The sequence below is a fragment of the Mustela nigripes genome, chromosome 13 (assembly GCF_022355385.1).
Source record: "Mustela nigripes isolate SB6536 chromosome 13, MUSNIG.SB6536, whole genome shotgun sequence".
In the NCBI taxonomy this organism is placed as follows: Eukaryota; Metazoa; Chordata; class Mammalia; order Carnivora; family Mustelidae; genus Mustela; species Mustela nigripes.
This window is the reverse complement of record NC_081569.1, coordinates 3,582,308-3,597,011: the sequence shown is the minus strand read 5'-3', so window position 1 is coordinate 3,597,011 and position 14,704 is coordinate 3,582,308.

Here is a 14,704-nt window from a genome sequence, read left to right as displayed (position 1 = left end):
TGGCTCAGGTCATGATCTCAGGGTCCTGGGATCAAGTCCCGCATCGGGCTCTCTGCTCAGCGGGGAGCCTGCTTCCCTCTCTCTCTCTCTGCCTGCCTCTCCGACTACTTGTGATTTTTCTCTGTCAAATAAATAAATAAATAAATAAATCTTTTTAAAAAAATCACCATTACAGCTATACCAAAAATAATAACATAATTAGGAATAAACTTAGCGAAAGAGGTGAAGGCCCTGTATTCTGAAAATTACTTGACACTGATGGCAGAAATTGAAGAAGATAAAAAACAAACAGAAAAAACCATCATGCTCATGGATTGGAAGAATTAATATGTTAAAATGTTCATTCTACCCAAAGCAATCTAAAGATTCAATGCAATCTCTATCAAAATACCAATAGCACTTTTCACAAAAGTAGAACAAATAATACCAAAATATGTGTGGAAACACAGGAGACCTGAATAGCTAAAGCAATCCTGAGAAAGAAGAACAAAGCCAGAGGTATCACAATTCCAGATTTCAAAATATATCACAAAGCTATAGTAATCAAAACAGTATGGTATTGGCACAAAAACAGACCCATTGATCAACAGAACAGGATAGAGACCTCAGAAATAAACTCACACATATGTAGTCAATTAATCTATGACAAAGGAAACAAGAATATACAATGGGGAAAAGACAGTCTTTTCAATAAACAGTGGTGGGAAAACTGGACAGTTACATGCAAAAGAATGAAGCCACTTTCTAACACCATACGTAAAAACAACCTCAAAAATGTATTAAAGATCTAAACGTAAGACTTGAAACCATAAAAATCCTAGAAGAAAACACAGGCAGTAATTTCTTTGACATCAGCCATAGCAACATTTTTCTGGATACATTTCCTAAGGCAGGAGAAACAAAAGCAGAAATAAACTAATGGGACCACATAAAAAAAACAACTTTTATACAGCAAAGAAAACAATCAACAAAACAAAAGACATATTGAACGGGAGAAGATATTTGCAAATGACATATCTGATAAGGGATTAGTAGCCAACATATATAAAGAACTTATAAAATACAACATTAAAGAACAAATAATCTGATTAAAAATGGGCAGAGGACCTGAGTAGACATTTTTCTAAAGAAGACACACAGATGGCCCCAACAGACACATGAAAAGATGCTCAGCATCACTCATCATCAGGGAAATGCAAATCAAAACTACAGTGAGATGATCTCAAGCTTGTTAGAATGGATAAAATAAAAAACACAAGAAACAACAAGTGTTGGTGAGGATGTGGAGAAAAACAATCCTTGGACACTGTTGGTGGGAATGAAAATTAGTGTAGCTACTGTGGAAAACAATATGGGGGTTCACCAGAAAATTAAAAATAGAACTACCATATGACCCAATAATTCCACTTCTGGGTATAGACCAGAGAAAATGAAAACCCTAATTCAAAAAGATATATGCACCCCTGGGGCACCTGGGTGGCTCAGTCAGTTGGGAGTCTGCCTTCAGGTCAGGTCATGATTCCAGGGGCCTGGGACGGAGCCCCACATGGGGTTCCTTGCTCGGTGGGGAGCCCACTTCTCCCTCTTCCTCTGCTGCTCCCCCTTCTTATGCTCTCTATCAAATAAATAAAATCAAGTAAAATAAAAAAGATACACACATCCCTATGTTTTTGCAGAATTATTTACAATAGCCAGGGCATGGAAGCAACCTAAGCATCCATTGATCAATGAATAAGTAAACTAAGCTCAAATAAAAAAATAAATAGCCAAAATTAGAGAATTGCTGTTAGAATTGGCACAATCAAGTCATTTTTCCTCCTCTGACTACTCCCTCTCTCAGAACTCACCAAAAAGAATGTAATCTAGGCTCTACAATGGGATGAGACTTTCTTGGATCTGAAACAGAGCCCAGGGTAAAGCAGTGAATTCCATTTTCGGGAAGGTTAGATTTGGTTCTAGTGTGGAGGAATTTCAGGGCATCCAGACCAGTGACCAAGGTCCCAGGTGGTACAGGATGTTCAGTAGGAGAAAAAAGGTCTTTGCTGGGTGAGTCCTGCTGTGGGACAGGCAAGCATTGCTTTTAACTGTGTAGTTTCCAAATTTGACTGACTTACCTGAAGGTTTTATGAGCTACTTTACATCCTTTGATAAGGTCCTTTTCTGGTTAAAATTGCTACAGTGGGTTTTGCACTTAATGGCCAAGAACCCTTACTGATAGGAACAAAGTCAGAGCCCTGAAGGTCCATTGATTGGGGCAGTCTTCTCCAAACTTTTTTTTTTTTTTTTTTAAGATTTTACTTATTTATTAGAGAGACAGAGAGTGAACACAGGGAAGGGCGGAGGGAGAGGGAGAAGCAGGCTCCCCGCTGAGCAGGGAGCCTGATGCAGGGCTCAATCCCAGGACCCTGGGATCACGATCTGAGCTGAAGGCAGACACTTAACTAACTGAGCCACCCAGGCGTCCCCAAACTATTTTTTTTTATGGCCACCCATTATCAGAAAAAGCTGGATATACCTGAACATATATTTGTTATTCTATAGCTTATACACAGATAATGATATGTTCACAAGTCATTTAAAATATAAAACATTTTCAAGGCTTTTTTTGAGATTTATTTTTTTATTTGAGAGAGTGAGGGAGAGAGGAAGAGAGAGACAGAGAATCTCAAGCAGGCTCCTGGCTGAGCAGAGAGCCCCATGTGGGGCTCAAACCCAGGACCCTGAGATCATGACCTGAGTCGAAATCAAGAGTCTGACTGAGTCACCCGGGAGGCCCGTCAAGTATAAGTTTTAAGCAGATGAGATAGAATACTTAAAACCAACTCATTTTCATTTCATTCATTAACAGCACATCTTTATGATATAAAACCCACACTCCCAAAAATATTCTTGGTAAAATCTGACTTTTTCTTTTTCTTTCCTTTTTGTTTGGACTGACTTTCAGTAGATCTGATGAGATTGCTGTAGTTTCTTCTTTGTAATGTGGCTGATGAAAAGTCCACTTCCAGCAGAAAATGTGCCCTTTCCGTCTTACTGTCTTGCCTGGGCTTGCTTTCCTACTGTCTTCAGTCCAGAGCATTGTCTGGGAGGGTGTTTCTTTGTGTTTCTTTGTGTTGTTTCGGCAGGGATGTTTGTAACGTCCTTGTGCACTTTGTGCGGGCTCGGCTTTCCAACTAGGTGTCGTAATACTTGCTAATGCTCTAAGCTGGGCACACGTGATTGCACGATCTTGTAACACCCTGAGAGGCAACTGCCAGCAGCTCCTCGTGTGCGGCCCCGCCTTCCCCATATGCACCACACAACCATTTAGTATGGCCGCTAAAGGGGGGTGTCCTTGTTCACCTGCGTATTTTCTTTAGTGAAGATAAAAATACCACCGCCCAGAGCTCCCGCTTTCCTTCTTGGAGCCCCACAGGTCATTCTGGGCACCCCCTAGGGAGCGAGTGCCCCTCCTGGGAGACTGGTTGGGAGCAGTGAGATCCAGGAGCGGGTGTCGGTCACGAGAGGGGCTCTTCCTGCATGACCGGGGCACACTGCAAAGGGTACAGCTGAAGGAGAAGCTACCCTGGAAGGCTGAGCGTTTGGCTTGTGACCTGGGCCGCGTGGCTGAGGTTGGCTCCTGAGCCGGACCACAGAGCGGGGAGTCGTGACCCAGTCTCTGAGCTACCTACCACTTGAAAGGGGAAGAGGAGGGGAGACTCACACCCAGGACAAAGGAAGGACGTGGAAGCCACTGTTATCTGGTTAACTCCAGAGACAGCTCCGAACTCTTTCTTTTTCATCACCCCCACTGTAGAGACAAGGGGGAACTGAAATAATTGCTTTCTGTGCTCCCTGCTGCTCAGTGAGGCCATGTGACCCAATTCTGGTCAAGGCTACGCAAATAGATTTCTTCTAGGGCCTTCTGGAAAAACATTTGCTTTCTTGATAATACAAAAAACCACATCATCAGTGCCACTCCTCTACTCCTTCTTCATACCTTTGGTTCAGGTGTGATGACCGGAGCAGCAGCAGCCTTGCTGTTCCTTGACAATATGGAGGGAGAAGGCAAGCGACTTGCACTGATGCTGACCCCTACAGACTGGGCCCCTGAAAAAAATCAGCATAACAAGAATGTTATTTGGAATAAATTGTTTGTTTGAGACTAGTTTTTTTTTTTTTCTGTTGTATGCTCTCAAGCATTCCCACGTGCTGCAGGACACCCACATTATAGAGTAAAATTACAGACCCTCTCCTGCCCCACCCAGCATCACCATCCCCACCTATTGCACACCACCAGCCAGCCGCATTCACGGATAACACCTCATAAACAAACCTGTACAGGTTTTGTTCACGGCAGCAGCAAAAGCCAAGGAGGGAGGAATCATAGGCAGTTGGAAAACCTGTACCTCAAGAACTACTCCTTTGACACACAGAGCTCTTAGGGATAATATCCAAAATAAATAGAAACACAATAACAAACTAAATACTACTTACATCAAAATGAAAAGTCAGTGCTCAAACAATCACTTCCCCTTCTCCCCAGTTTTAACCAGAGAAAGGCAACAGATGGAAGAAAGTCAGCAGGGTGGTGGCATTCATGAGATGGGAGCTTTCTGCTGTCATTGTCTTGCATATTTCCCACGCACCCCCCCCCCCCCCCCCCCCCCCCCCGTATGGAAGAAGAGTTAACACTATTATATCCTCGGGTCTCTCCTCTGGGGGCTTGGGTCTGAGGTCAGAGCTGTCCTGACTGTGTATGAATCCACTTTTAGCCCAAGCGTTGTGCAGCAGCTCTCCGCCTCTGCCCGGGGGATGCTGATCTCAGCCCAGCCCCGGCACCAGCCCCAATGGCCCTCACCTGAGCAGCTCTCAATAGCCACAGTCTGAGCTGTAGGCAGGGGACACGGGACTGAGGATGGGCACCTGGTGGCGTGAATGCCTCTGACCACCAGGCGGTGGAAGTTGGCTGACGGAGAAACCCAAGGGAGCCTCAGTGCGCTGGTCCTGCAGACATATGCCGGGAACCCGGAGCATGGGGTGAAGGAGCAGAGCAGGAAGGACCGGATCCGGAAGCAAGGAGAGCAGGGGGCTGAGCGCTCTCACCTGTGTGTCCTTCCTTCCCAGGTGGGGTCCTGCTGGGTGGGGGTGGGGGGCCCACTGGTGCCTTCAGGTCCCTCCGGCTTTGTGCTTATCTTTACCTATAAAACGAGGCTGCCTTTGTAGCCTTTACAGAGGTGCTGTGACAATTCACTATGTTACTTGCTCTTGTAAATTATATGGTGCTTTTCAAAAACCCAAGGGATTATTAATTATTAATCAATACAGTTGATTCATAATAATGAGACAGTGGTGTTAGCTCAGTTTACCTCTGAGTTTTGTTTTGTTTTTTTTTGTTTGTTTGTTTGTTTGTTTTTGTCTGGGAGCCTCTCATGTATTTAACATTGAAGTTCGGGTCTTTTGTGACTAAGACAATTGGATTTTTTTCCCCCCAGAAGCTACTCTTGATTCAATTAAAGAATTTCAGTAGGTATAGTGATAACTTTTAAAAAGCTATTTGTTTATAAACACAACAGACTTAAATCTCCATTTTCTATAGGAGGAAGAAAATAGTTAATATCTAGAATGGATGATTGAGTAGTAGATTTATAAGCATGTGACTTAACAATATAGAGACAGATATCTTTTGTTCGTGGGCTGGAAAAATTAATATTGTTAAAATGTCCCTGCACAACGATCTATAGATTCAATGCAATCCCTATGAAAATTCCAACGGTGTTTCTCATAGAAATAGAAAAAAAAAATCCTAAAATTTGCAAAAGACTAAATAACTAAATTCATCTTGAGTGTTTGGGGCGGGGGGAGCTGGAGGTATCACACTTCCTGACTTTGAACTACATTACAAAACTGTAGTAGTAAAAACCATATGGGGCTGACATGAAAACAGACACGTACACCAACAGCATAGAACAGGAGAGCCCAGAAACACACATGGGCTCTGAACTAATTTTTGACAAAGGTGCCAAGAATATGCACTGGGGAAAGGACAGTATCATCAATAAATAGTGTTGGGGAAGGGCGACTGGGTGGCTCAGTGAGTTAAACGTCTGCCTGCTGATCAGGTCATGATCCCGGGGTCCTGGGATAGAGCCCCATGTTGGGCTCTCTGCACAGCGGGAAGCCTGCTTCTCCCTCTCCCACTCTCCCTGCTTATGTTCCCTCTCTTGCTGTGTCTCTCTCTGTCAAATAAATAAATAAAATCTTTAAAACAAAACAAAACAAAATGGTGTTGGGGACACTGGACAGCCACAGGCAAAAGAATGAAATTAGTCTCCTACACAAGACACAGTTAAAGGATTAAATACTTAAATGAAAGGCCTGAAATCATGAAACTCCTAGAACAAGGCACAGGATAGAACGTCCTTGACATTGGTTTTGGCAAAAGGATTTTTCCAAACAGCTACCAAGAGCACAGGAAACAGAAGCCAAAATAAACCAGTGGGACTGCATCAAACTCAACAGATTCTGCGCAGCAAAGGAAACCAGCCACAAAAGTAAAAGTCCACCGATGAAATGGGAGAAAATATTTGTAAACCATCTATCTGATAAGGAGTTAGTATCCCCAAAATATAAGGAACTCCTAATTCAATGGTAACAACAAAACAACAACAACACAAACGAAAAACCTGATTAAAAAATGGGCCAAGGACCCGAACAGACACTTTACCGAAGAAGAGCTACGAATGGCCAGTGGGAACAGGAAAAGCTGCTCAACATCACTCAGCATCAGGGCCACGCAGATCAAATCACAGTGAGAGAGACGCCTGGGTGGCTCAGTTGGTTAAGCAGCTGCCTTCGGCTCAGGTCATGATCCCAGCATCCTGGGATCGAGTCCCACATCGGGCTCCTTGCTCCGCGGGGAGCCTGCTTCTCCCTCTGCCTCTGCCTTCCACTCTGTCTGCCTGTGCTCGCTCTCGCTCACTCTCTCTCTGACAAATTAAAAAAAAAAAAAAAATCACAGTGAGAAAGCAGCTCACCTGTCAGGATCGTTACTGTCAGACTCAGAAAACTCACCCACATGTGAAATATAAGACACGGCACAGAGGACCGTAGGGGCAGGGAGGGAAAGCCGAAGGGGAAGAAATCAGAGAGGGAGACAAACCAGGAGAGCCTCCTAACTGTAGGAAACAAGGGTGGCTGGAGGGGAGGTGGGTGGTGGGATGGGGTAACTGGGTGACGGGGATTAAGGAGGGCACGGGCTGTGATGAGCCCTGAGTGTTAAACACAACTGACAAATCACTGACCTCTACCTCTGAAACTAATGACGTACTATAGGGTGGCTAATTGAATTTAAATTGAAAAAGACTTAGGGGCACCTGGGTGGCTCAGTGGGTTAAGCCTCTGCCTTCGGCTCAGGTCATGATCTCAGGGTCCTGGGATCGAGCCCCACGTCAGGCTCTCTGCTCAGCAGGGAGCCTGCTCCCCCCCCCCCATCCCCAGCCTGCTTCTCTGCCTACTTGTGATCTCTGTCTGTGTCAAATAAATTTTAAAAATCTTAAAAAAAAAAAGGGCAGTAAATCCTGCCACTTGCAACATGGATGAACCTAAAGGACAAAGGGAAGGAAGTCAGACACAGAAAGACAAATGCTTTCTGAGCTTACTTGCTTTTGGAATCTAAAAAAACCAAAAAGAAAAAAAGTTGAACTCACAGTAACAGAGGAGAATGGTGGTTAGCAGAAGACGGTAGTTGATCAAGGGGCACAGACTTCTGGTTTTGAGGTGAATACATTTTGGAAATCCACTGTGAAGCGTGGTGACTGCCGCTAGCAGTAATGCCCGACACATTCGAAATTCTCTGAGAGTAGACATCAAGTGTTCTCATCACATCCACGGGAGGTGATGGATATGTTAATTAGTTTGACTGTAGAAATCATTTCACAATGTGAACATACATCAAAACATTACCTGAAATACAGATAATTCTTATTTGCCACAACATCAAAATATTTTCAAAAATAGGGATAACAGTATACGTACCTATAAATGCCTTTATAGGGTCTAAGGCAAACTTCACAGCCTGTGGTGTTAAGCGTCTACCATTTCCTTAGGATTATATTATATTTTTTTAATTTTTTAAAGTTGTATTTATTTATCTGAGAGAGAGAGAGGGAGCGAGGATAGAGGATGGGCAGAGGGAGAGGGAGAGAGAGAATCCCAAGCAGACTCTTTGCTGAGTGCAGAGCCTGATGTGGGGCTCGATCCCATGACCCTGAGCTCGTGACCTGAGCCGAAATCAAGAGTCGGCCGCTTCACCGACTGAGCCCCCAGGTGCCTCAGGCTTACATCTTGAAGGTGAAACTTTGGAGAACGTACCACGGAGCGGGACAGGAGGCTCCGCACTCCCCTTCCCTGGCCAGCCCTAGCGAGCTTGTTCTTACGGACCAAACACAATTTCTTCCTAGAGGGTAGCTAGGACAGCTCTGGCATCTGACAAGGTGGGGGCTTGTTGCCACAAGACTGTTCAGAGGGAGCCCGGTCACACCCGCAGAGCGCTTACTTCGGGCGGGTGCTGTCCAGGATGAAGAAAGAGGTCGCCCTCAGCCCCTACCTCTTTAATGGGGAGTGTGGCTGGCAGTGTGAACCCTGCCCAGACCAGCGTCTTAGCCCGAGGCGCTCTACTCCAGGAAACAAGTCCTTTTTTCAGCTGGCCTTGGAGCTGGAGGACAAGGGTGGGTCCCCAGGGACATTTCCAAACACACTTGTCTGGTCCCATAGTCCTCAAGACTGGCGCTCAGTGGCAATAACCAGAAAGTTCCAGCAGAGGGCACTGTTCCCCAACAATCCGAAATGGGACTCAAGGTCAAGGAAGAGGGGAGAGCCCAGAAGCCTCTTTAAAACAGGTCTTCTTTTCCTCTTCAACATTCCCCGCTCTCTGCAGAGAACATATAGGAAGGACACCGTTCGACTACTGAGAGCTTACCAATCACACCGATTCCTGGGGTGTAGCTTTAAAAGCATCAGGTGACCAGTAGACATTCCGTTCCTCATGTAGTTTGCCTGAACCCACCGTTAGAATTTCTTGGAAAATCTGGTTTTCAACGGATAGACAAGGCCTACCTCGCAAAGAAGGAGCTCCGGGTGAGGGGGGAGGGGGACAGGGACGGGGCTACCTGCTCAGGACTTCACACCTGGTGTCCAGATTTTCAGACCTCTCTGCTGCAGCCCCCTCCCCGCCCCCCACTCTTGCCAGGGAGGCGGGAACCTTGCCCCTGATGAGGAAATCCTGGTTCCAAGGTTGTTGCCCTACAGGGTCTCAGGCTCCACTGTAGATGCCCCAGGATCTGGGAGGAGAGGCTGAGAGGATGCCCGAGCTAGGGGTCCAGGCTGCTCTCCCCATGAGGGGGATGAGGGACCCCTCCCTTTTAGGAATGTTCTCGACCAGTGGTTCTCACCTGGGGGCTCTTTGGTCACCCACCCCGTGGTGGGGGGCGGTATTTAGCAATGTATGAAGACATAATTAGCTGTCACAGTTTTGGGGGTGTTCCTGGAATCTAGCGGGTGGGGGTTCAGAGAAGCAGCCAAACATCTTATAATACACAGCACAGCCCCCCACCCCCACCCCAGAAAGAATGATCTGGCTCAGAATGTTAATAATGCCAGGTTCTAGAAACCCTAGTCCGGATTCTAGATCTGGGATTCTCAAAGTGTGGTTCCCAGACCAAGGGCATCAACATCACCTGGGAACTTGTGACAGGTGCCCTGTGTCGGACCTACTAGAGTCAGAAGCTCTCAGGGCAACCCATGCTTTCATGAGCCTTTCAGATGATCTGATCCCTGCTCAAGTTTGAGAACCGCTTATCTGCAGACTCTACCGCTCGACGTAAGTGGCCTAACACCGTGCTTCTAAGATATTAGCATGCTTACAGTTACTGCAGAATGATGAAAAAGCAGAATCCGATGTAGCGGTCGTGAAAATTTGCATTTTTTACAAGCTCCAGCTGCCGCCGCTGCTGCTCAGAGCCCACATTTTGAGAAGAATCCAAGATACTGCATCCAAAGCTTGCCAGATTGTTAGACCTGAAATGTCTACTGCAACTCCAGATTCCCAGGCTCCCCCCAACAAGCTCCCCCTTGCCTCGAGGCCCCCTAAGTACTTAGGACATCTCCAGAGAAGGAGTCCGGAAACCTGTATCTTAAAAGAGTGCCCCAGAAGATTCTCAGGATCAAGCAGGTCTGAAAAAACGGACTTCAGCGGACAAGCTCAGGAGACATTGATGAATGATGTCATCTCTGAGTCCCCTTGGTCCACAGAAGAAATTGCCAACATGAGCTGGGAGAAACCCGCGGGGAGCTTTGAAATTCTCCGTACACGGGCCACGGAGCAGACCTGTTCTATCAGACCCTATGAGGGAACATACGACCAGGAAGCAGTGCTTTAAAAGGATGCCTCAGGGATTCCAACGTGCACCCTTGCTTAAGAATCAGTGACCTTTGAAAAGTCTGGCATCCGACAGAATTACCGTATGACCCAGCCATTCCACTCTTAGATATATACCCGTGTGAATAGAAAACATATGTCCAAACCAAAACTTACACACCGGCGTCCACAGCGGCATTACACATGATGGCCCCGAAGTGGAAACACCCCACGTGGCCATTAGCCAATGAGTAGAAAGACAGATTAAAATAAATGTGGGATGATCCACATTGTGGATTATCGCCAAACCCCAAGAAGGAGTGATGTATGCATGTTACACGGCCGGCAAACCTTGGAACATCCGGCTGAATGATAGAAGCTGGTGACACCAGACCGGAGGGCGCAGGATTCCATTTACAGGACAGATCCACAACACGCAAACCCACAGAGGCGGAAGGCAGATTAGTTAGCAGACAAACGTGTGGCGACTGTGACCAGAGACGGGGTTTTATTTTGGGGCGATCGAACCTGGACAGAGGTGCACAGCAGAATGCACAAAATGCCACTGAACTGTACTTTAAATAAGTCTTGTGCTGTGTGAATTTTATCTCAAGAAAAACAAGAACAAAAGGAAAAGAATCCGTGATGTACACACTTCCCTAATAGAGGAGGATTCTGAGAAATCAGACAAAATCTGGGTGTGAGTCGATTAGCCACTTAGAAAAAAACACCCTATGCTAGACCAAAAGGCCACGGATATGCCCGCTCCGTGGCCTTTGACCTTCTGCTAGGTTAGGGAGGGCAGGGGCGGGAGGCAGGATCAGACCCCTGGGATCAGGGTGAACAGCCAGTTCTCAGCTGTCCACTGACGTGGTGTTGATGTGAAAGTCTGCGCTGTGAATCCAGGAGGCCCCTGCTTTTCTTTTGTTCAAAGGTTGATGGAGAAAGTGATTGCAGAGGTCAGTTTTCTCAAGAGCCGGGGTAGGGGGCAAAGAGCGGGGAGGTTCAGGCTGTTGAATTTGAATATAAACAGAAGGCTGACCCCACAAGGCTGAAGGTTTAGGGATGTGCTGGCCATTGACAGTGAAGTTACATTTCTGTAGCCACAGGCCTGGACGGGGGGACCCAGAGTGCTCAGCCTGGAGGGGGAGAGGTCGTGGGGAGGTCACGACCCTGTGCCCTCGGGTCTGACCAGGAGGGATGCTGGCAAGAGAAATCGGAGCTAGAGACCCTTTGTCTTCTGGAAATTTAAGCTTCTATAATTTATTTATTTTTTTTTTTTTTAAAGATTTTATTTATTTGATAGAGAGAAATCACAAGTAGACGGAGAGGCAGACAGAGAGAGAGAGGGGAAGCAGGCTCCCTGCTGAGCAGAGAGCCCGATGCGGGACTCGACCCCAGGACCCTGAGATCATGACCTGAGCCGAAGGCAGTGGCTTAACCCACTGAGCCACCCAGGTGCCCCTCTATAATTTATTTTTATTTCTTTATTTATTTTGGTTTGATACCTGCCCCCTTTGCTCTAAACCCTATGGGTGGGGTTCCGTGCCTGCTACAGTCTCCCCAGGACGGGCAGCAGGGCCTAGCACCTAGTAGGTGGATTCTGGGTCAGTCTGACGATCAGCAGCTGGAGGCCCCGGGATGAGGGGGGAATGCTGACAGCAGATCTGCCAGATGACGGCTGGGGTGGGTGGGGTAGGGCACAGCTGGGAGTAAAAGCCTGATAACACACGTGTGCTCGGGAAGAAGGAGAGGGAAGTCACCAGAGGCTTCCTGGAAGAGGGGGCACCTGACCTGAATCTCAGAGGACGGCCGAGCATTACAGGTCAGAGACTGGAGAGGTGGTTCCTGAAGAGAAGCGACAGATGCAGGGCCGTGAGGACCCACAAGCCTGGGCCTGTGGGGCCGCCGCAGGGGTCAGCCGGGCTGCGGGTCCCACCCTCACGGGGGCAGCCTGGAGGACGGGGTACAGTCTGCCCTGTGCTGGGGTGGGGCTCCCTGGGGCTGTTGCGGGGAGGGAGGGTCTGAGAGATCGGAGAGCAGGAGGCTGCTGCGCCGCTCTCGGGAAGGAGGAGGAAGCGGAGATCTGCCTGGTCGGATGGACGCTGACCGCTAGCGTGAAAAAGGGGGAGGATCTGAGGGCAGGGCTGGTAGGCAGACTCGCCGGAGGCCGGTGACTGTGGGCTGCTGCTGGGAGCCAGAGCAAGGAAAGGTCCAGGGTAGCGGTGGTGACCATGACGATGACGATGGTGAAGATGATGATGGTGCAGCTGCTTCCAGGCAGCGTCTGCTGAGTGCGTCCGTGCCGGGCACCGTGGTGCGTTTCTCACGCACCCTGTCCTTCGAGCCTCACTGGGATCCACCCAAGCAGAGACTACCCCTGTCCCTGTCAGACCGAGGAGAAAACAGACCCAGAGAAGCTGTTTCGTGGCCAGAGCCATGGGGCTGGTGTGGGGACAACCCAAGGACGGTCACACTTGAAGAGCCATGCCCTTGACCATGCCGGGTGCCGCCCCTGGGCTTTCCATGGGGGTTGGCTGGGTGACGGTGCTGCTGCCTCCATCCTGAATCCGAGAAACGGAAGGGGAGCACGTTTGATGGGTGGGTGGGGGAGGACAACTGGGGTTGGGCCCCGTGGAGCTGGACGGGGCTGCGGGTAACTCTGTGGAATCCAGTGGGCACCTGTAGGCCAGGAGGGCGGCTCCGAGGGGTGGACTTAGGAGGCATCAGCCACAGACGGTTGAAGTTGTGGGGGTGAATGAGCCGCCCCAGAGAGCCAGAGTGTGAGGACAGGCCAGGGCACACCCCCGGGCCACGTGTCCTTCGGGTAAGGCCTATCTGGGGGTCCCTGGAAGCTCGGTGAGGGTGGGGGCCTCGTGAGGGTGAGGGAAGAAATGCAGTGACTGGGGGAGAGGTGAACCTCCTGTTCTAAGGCCCCCAGCTCCCCAGAGAGAAGGAAGAAGAGTCACCAGAAGGGACATGGGGTCCCGAGACTAGTTTTTCTTTCACTCGTTCAGACCAGAGACACTGCACGAGTCATCCTGGAGGGATGGAAGTGGAAGGCATGAGTCAGATAGGAGGGGAGAGGCGAGAAGGGTGGGACACCATCCTGGAGGCGGCGGCGGTGAGCGAGGGCATCCGCCTTCAAAAAGAGCAGCAGCAACACCACTTTTGCGTCCAGAGAAAAATGCAGGTTTGATTTCACCTTGAACAGGACCCCGGGATCTCAGAAAGGCAGGATCTGGCCCAGGGCTCCAGGTACGGTGCTCGAAACCCACGGCCAGGTGTGCACAGAGCCACACTTCACGCAGGCGGCTCCCAGCCAGACCGAGGGCGGCAGGGGTTCATTCCCAGGGAACCCACTCCCGGGAGATGGGGGGCTGCTCGGACGGCTGACCTTGGTCAGAGCCTCCGCAGCGCCCTCGCAGACCCTCCCGCAGTTTGGGATCCTTTTCACCCTGCCTTTCCTCCCTCTGTCCTTCCCTCGGGGCTCAGACATGTGTCTGCCGGCTCCCCCTGCCTTCCCCAGCCCCCCTCCTGTTCCCAGCAGTATTTTCTCTCTTAATAAAACCCCCGCACCACGAGTCCTTCCGGCGTCCACTTCTTGGAGGACTCAGACTCACGCAGCCACCCACGGGCACAAGTGGAGGAAATCAGAAAGGCAGAGCGAGGGGCCCTCCGATGCCCAAGGAGACCTCGGTGGGTCTGACAGCAGAGTCTCGCTGGAAGACAGACGGGAAGACAGACAGATCGACAGGGGGTGGTGGCCAGGGGCGGAGACCCTGAAGGGTTCCCAGGCCATTCTCCGAGCTGGAAGGGAGTCCGCTCCCGCTCCCATAGCTAGGACAAGCTGTGTGGGGGGGATCATGCAGAGGGGAGGTTCGACAGAGCCCGACAGAGCCCGAGGGAAGAGGAAGCCCGCAGGGGTTGTGGGAAAGAGGAGGGAGAAGTCTGGGGGTGGGGTGGGAGCGCCCGTAGGACCTTGTTGACCTTGAGTCTCTGGATTTTCTCTGGCCGCTAAGGCAACCCCTGCAGGGTTCTGGGCTGGGGCAGGGCGGGATCTGTTTACATCTCAGAAGCTCTGGCTGCTCCCGGAGGCCAGCACGGATGCGACAGACCAGGGAGGAGGCTCCAGGGGTCTCACGGCCAGCAGGTGACGGGGCCTAGAGCAGGCGGGCGGGCGGGTGTGCACAGGTGCCAGTGGATGAGAAGGCCCCCTCGGGTCGCCTCTTCCCAGAAGCAGGGACATGGACCTCCCCTGCTTTTCCTGTTTTTTAAAACATTTAATTAACACAGAGTGTATTATTA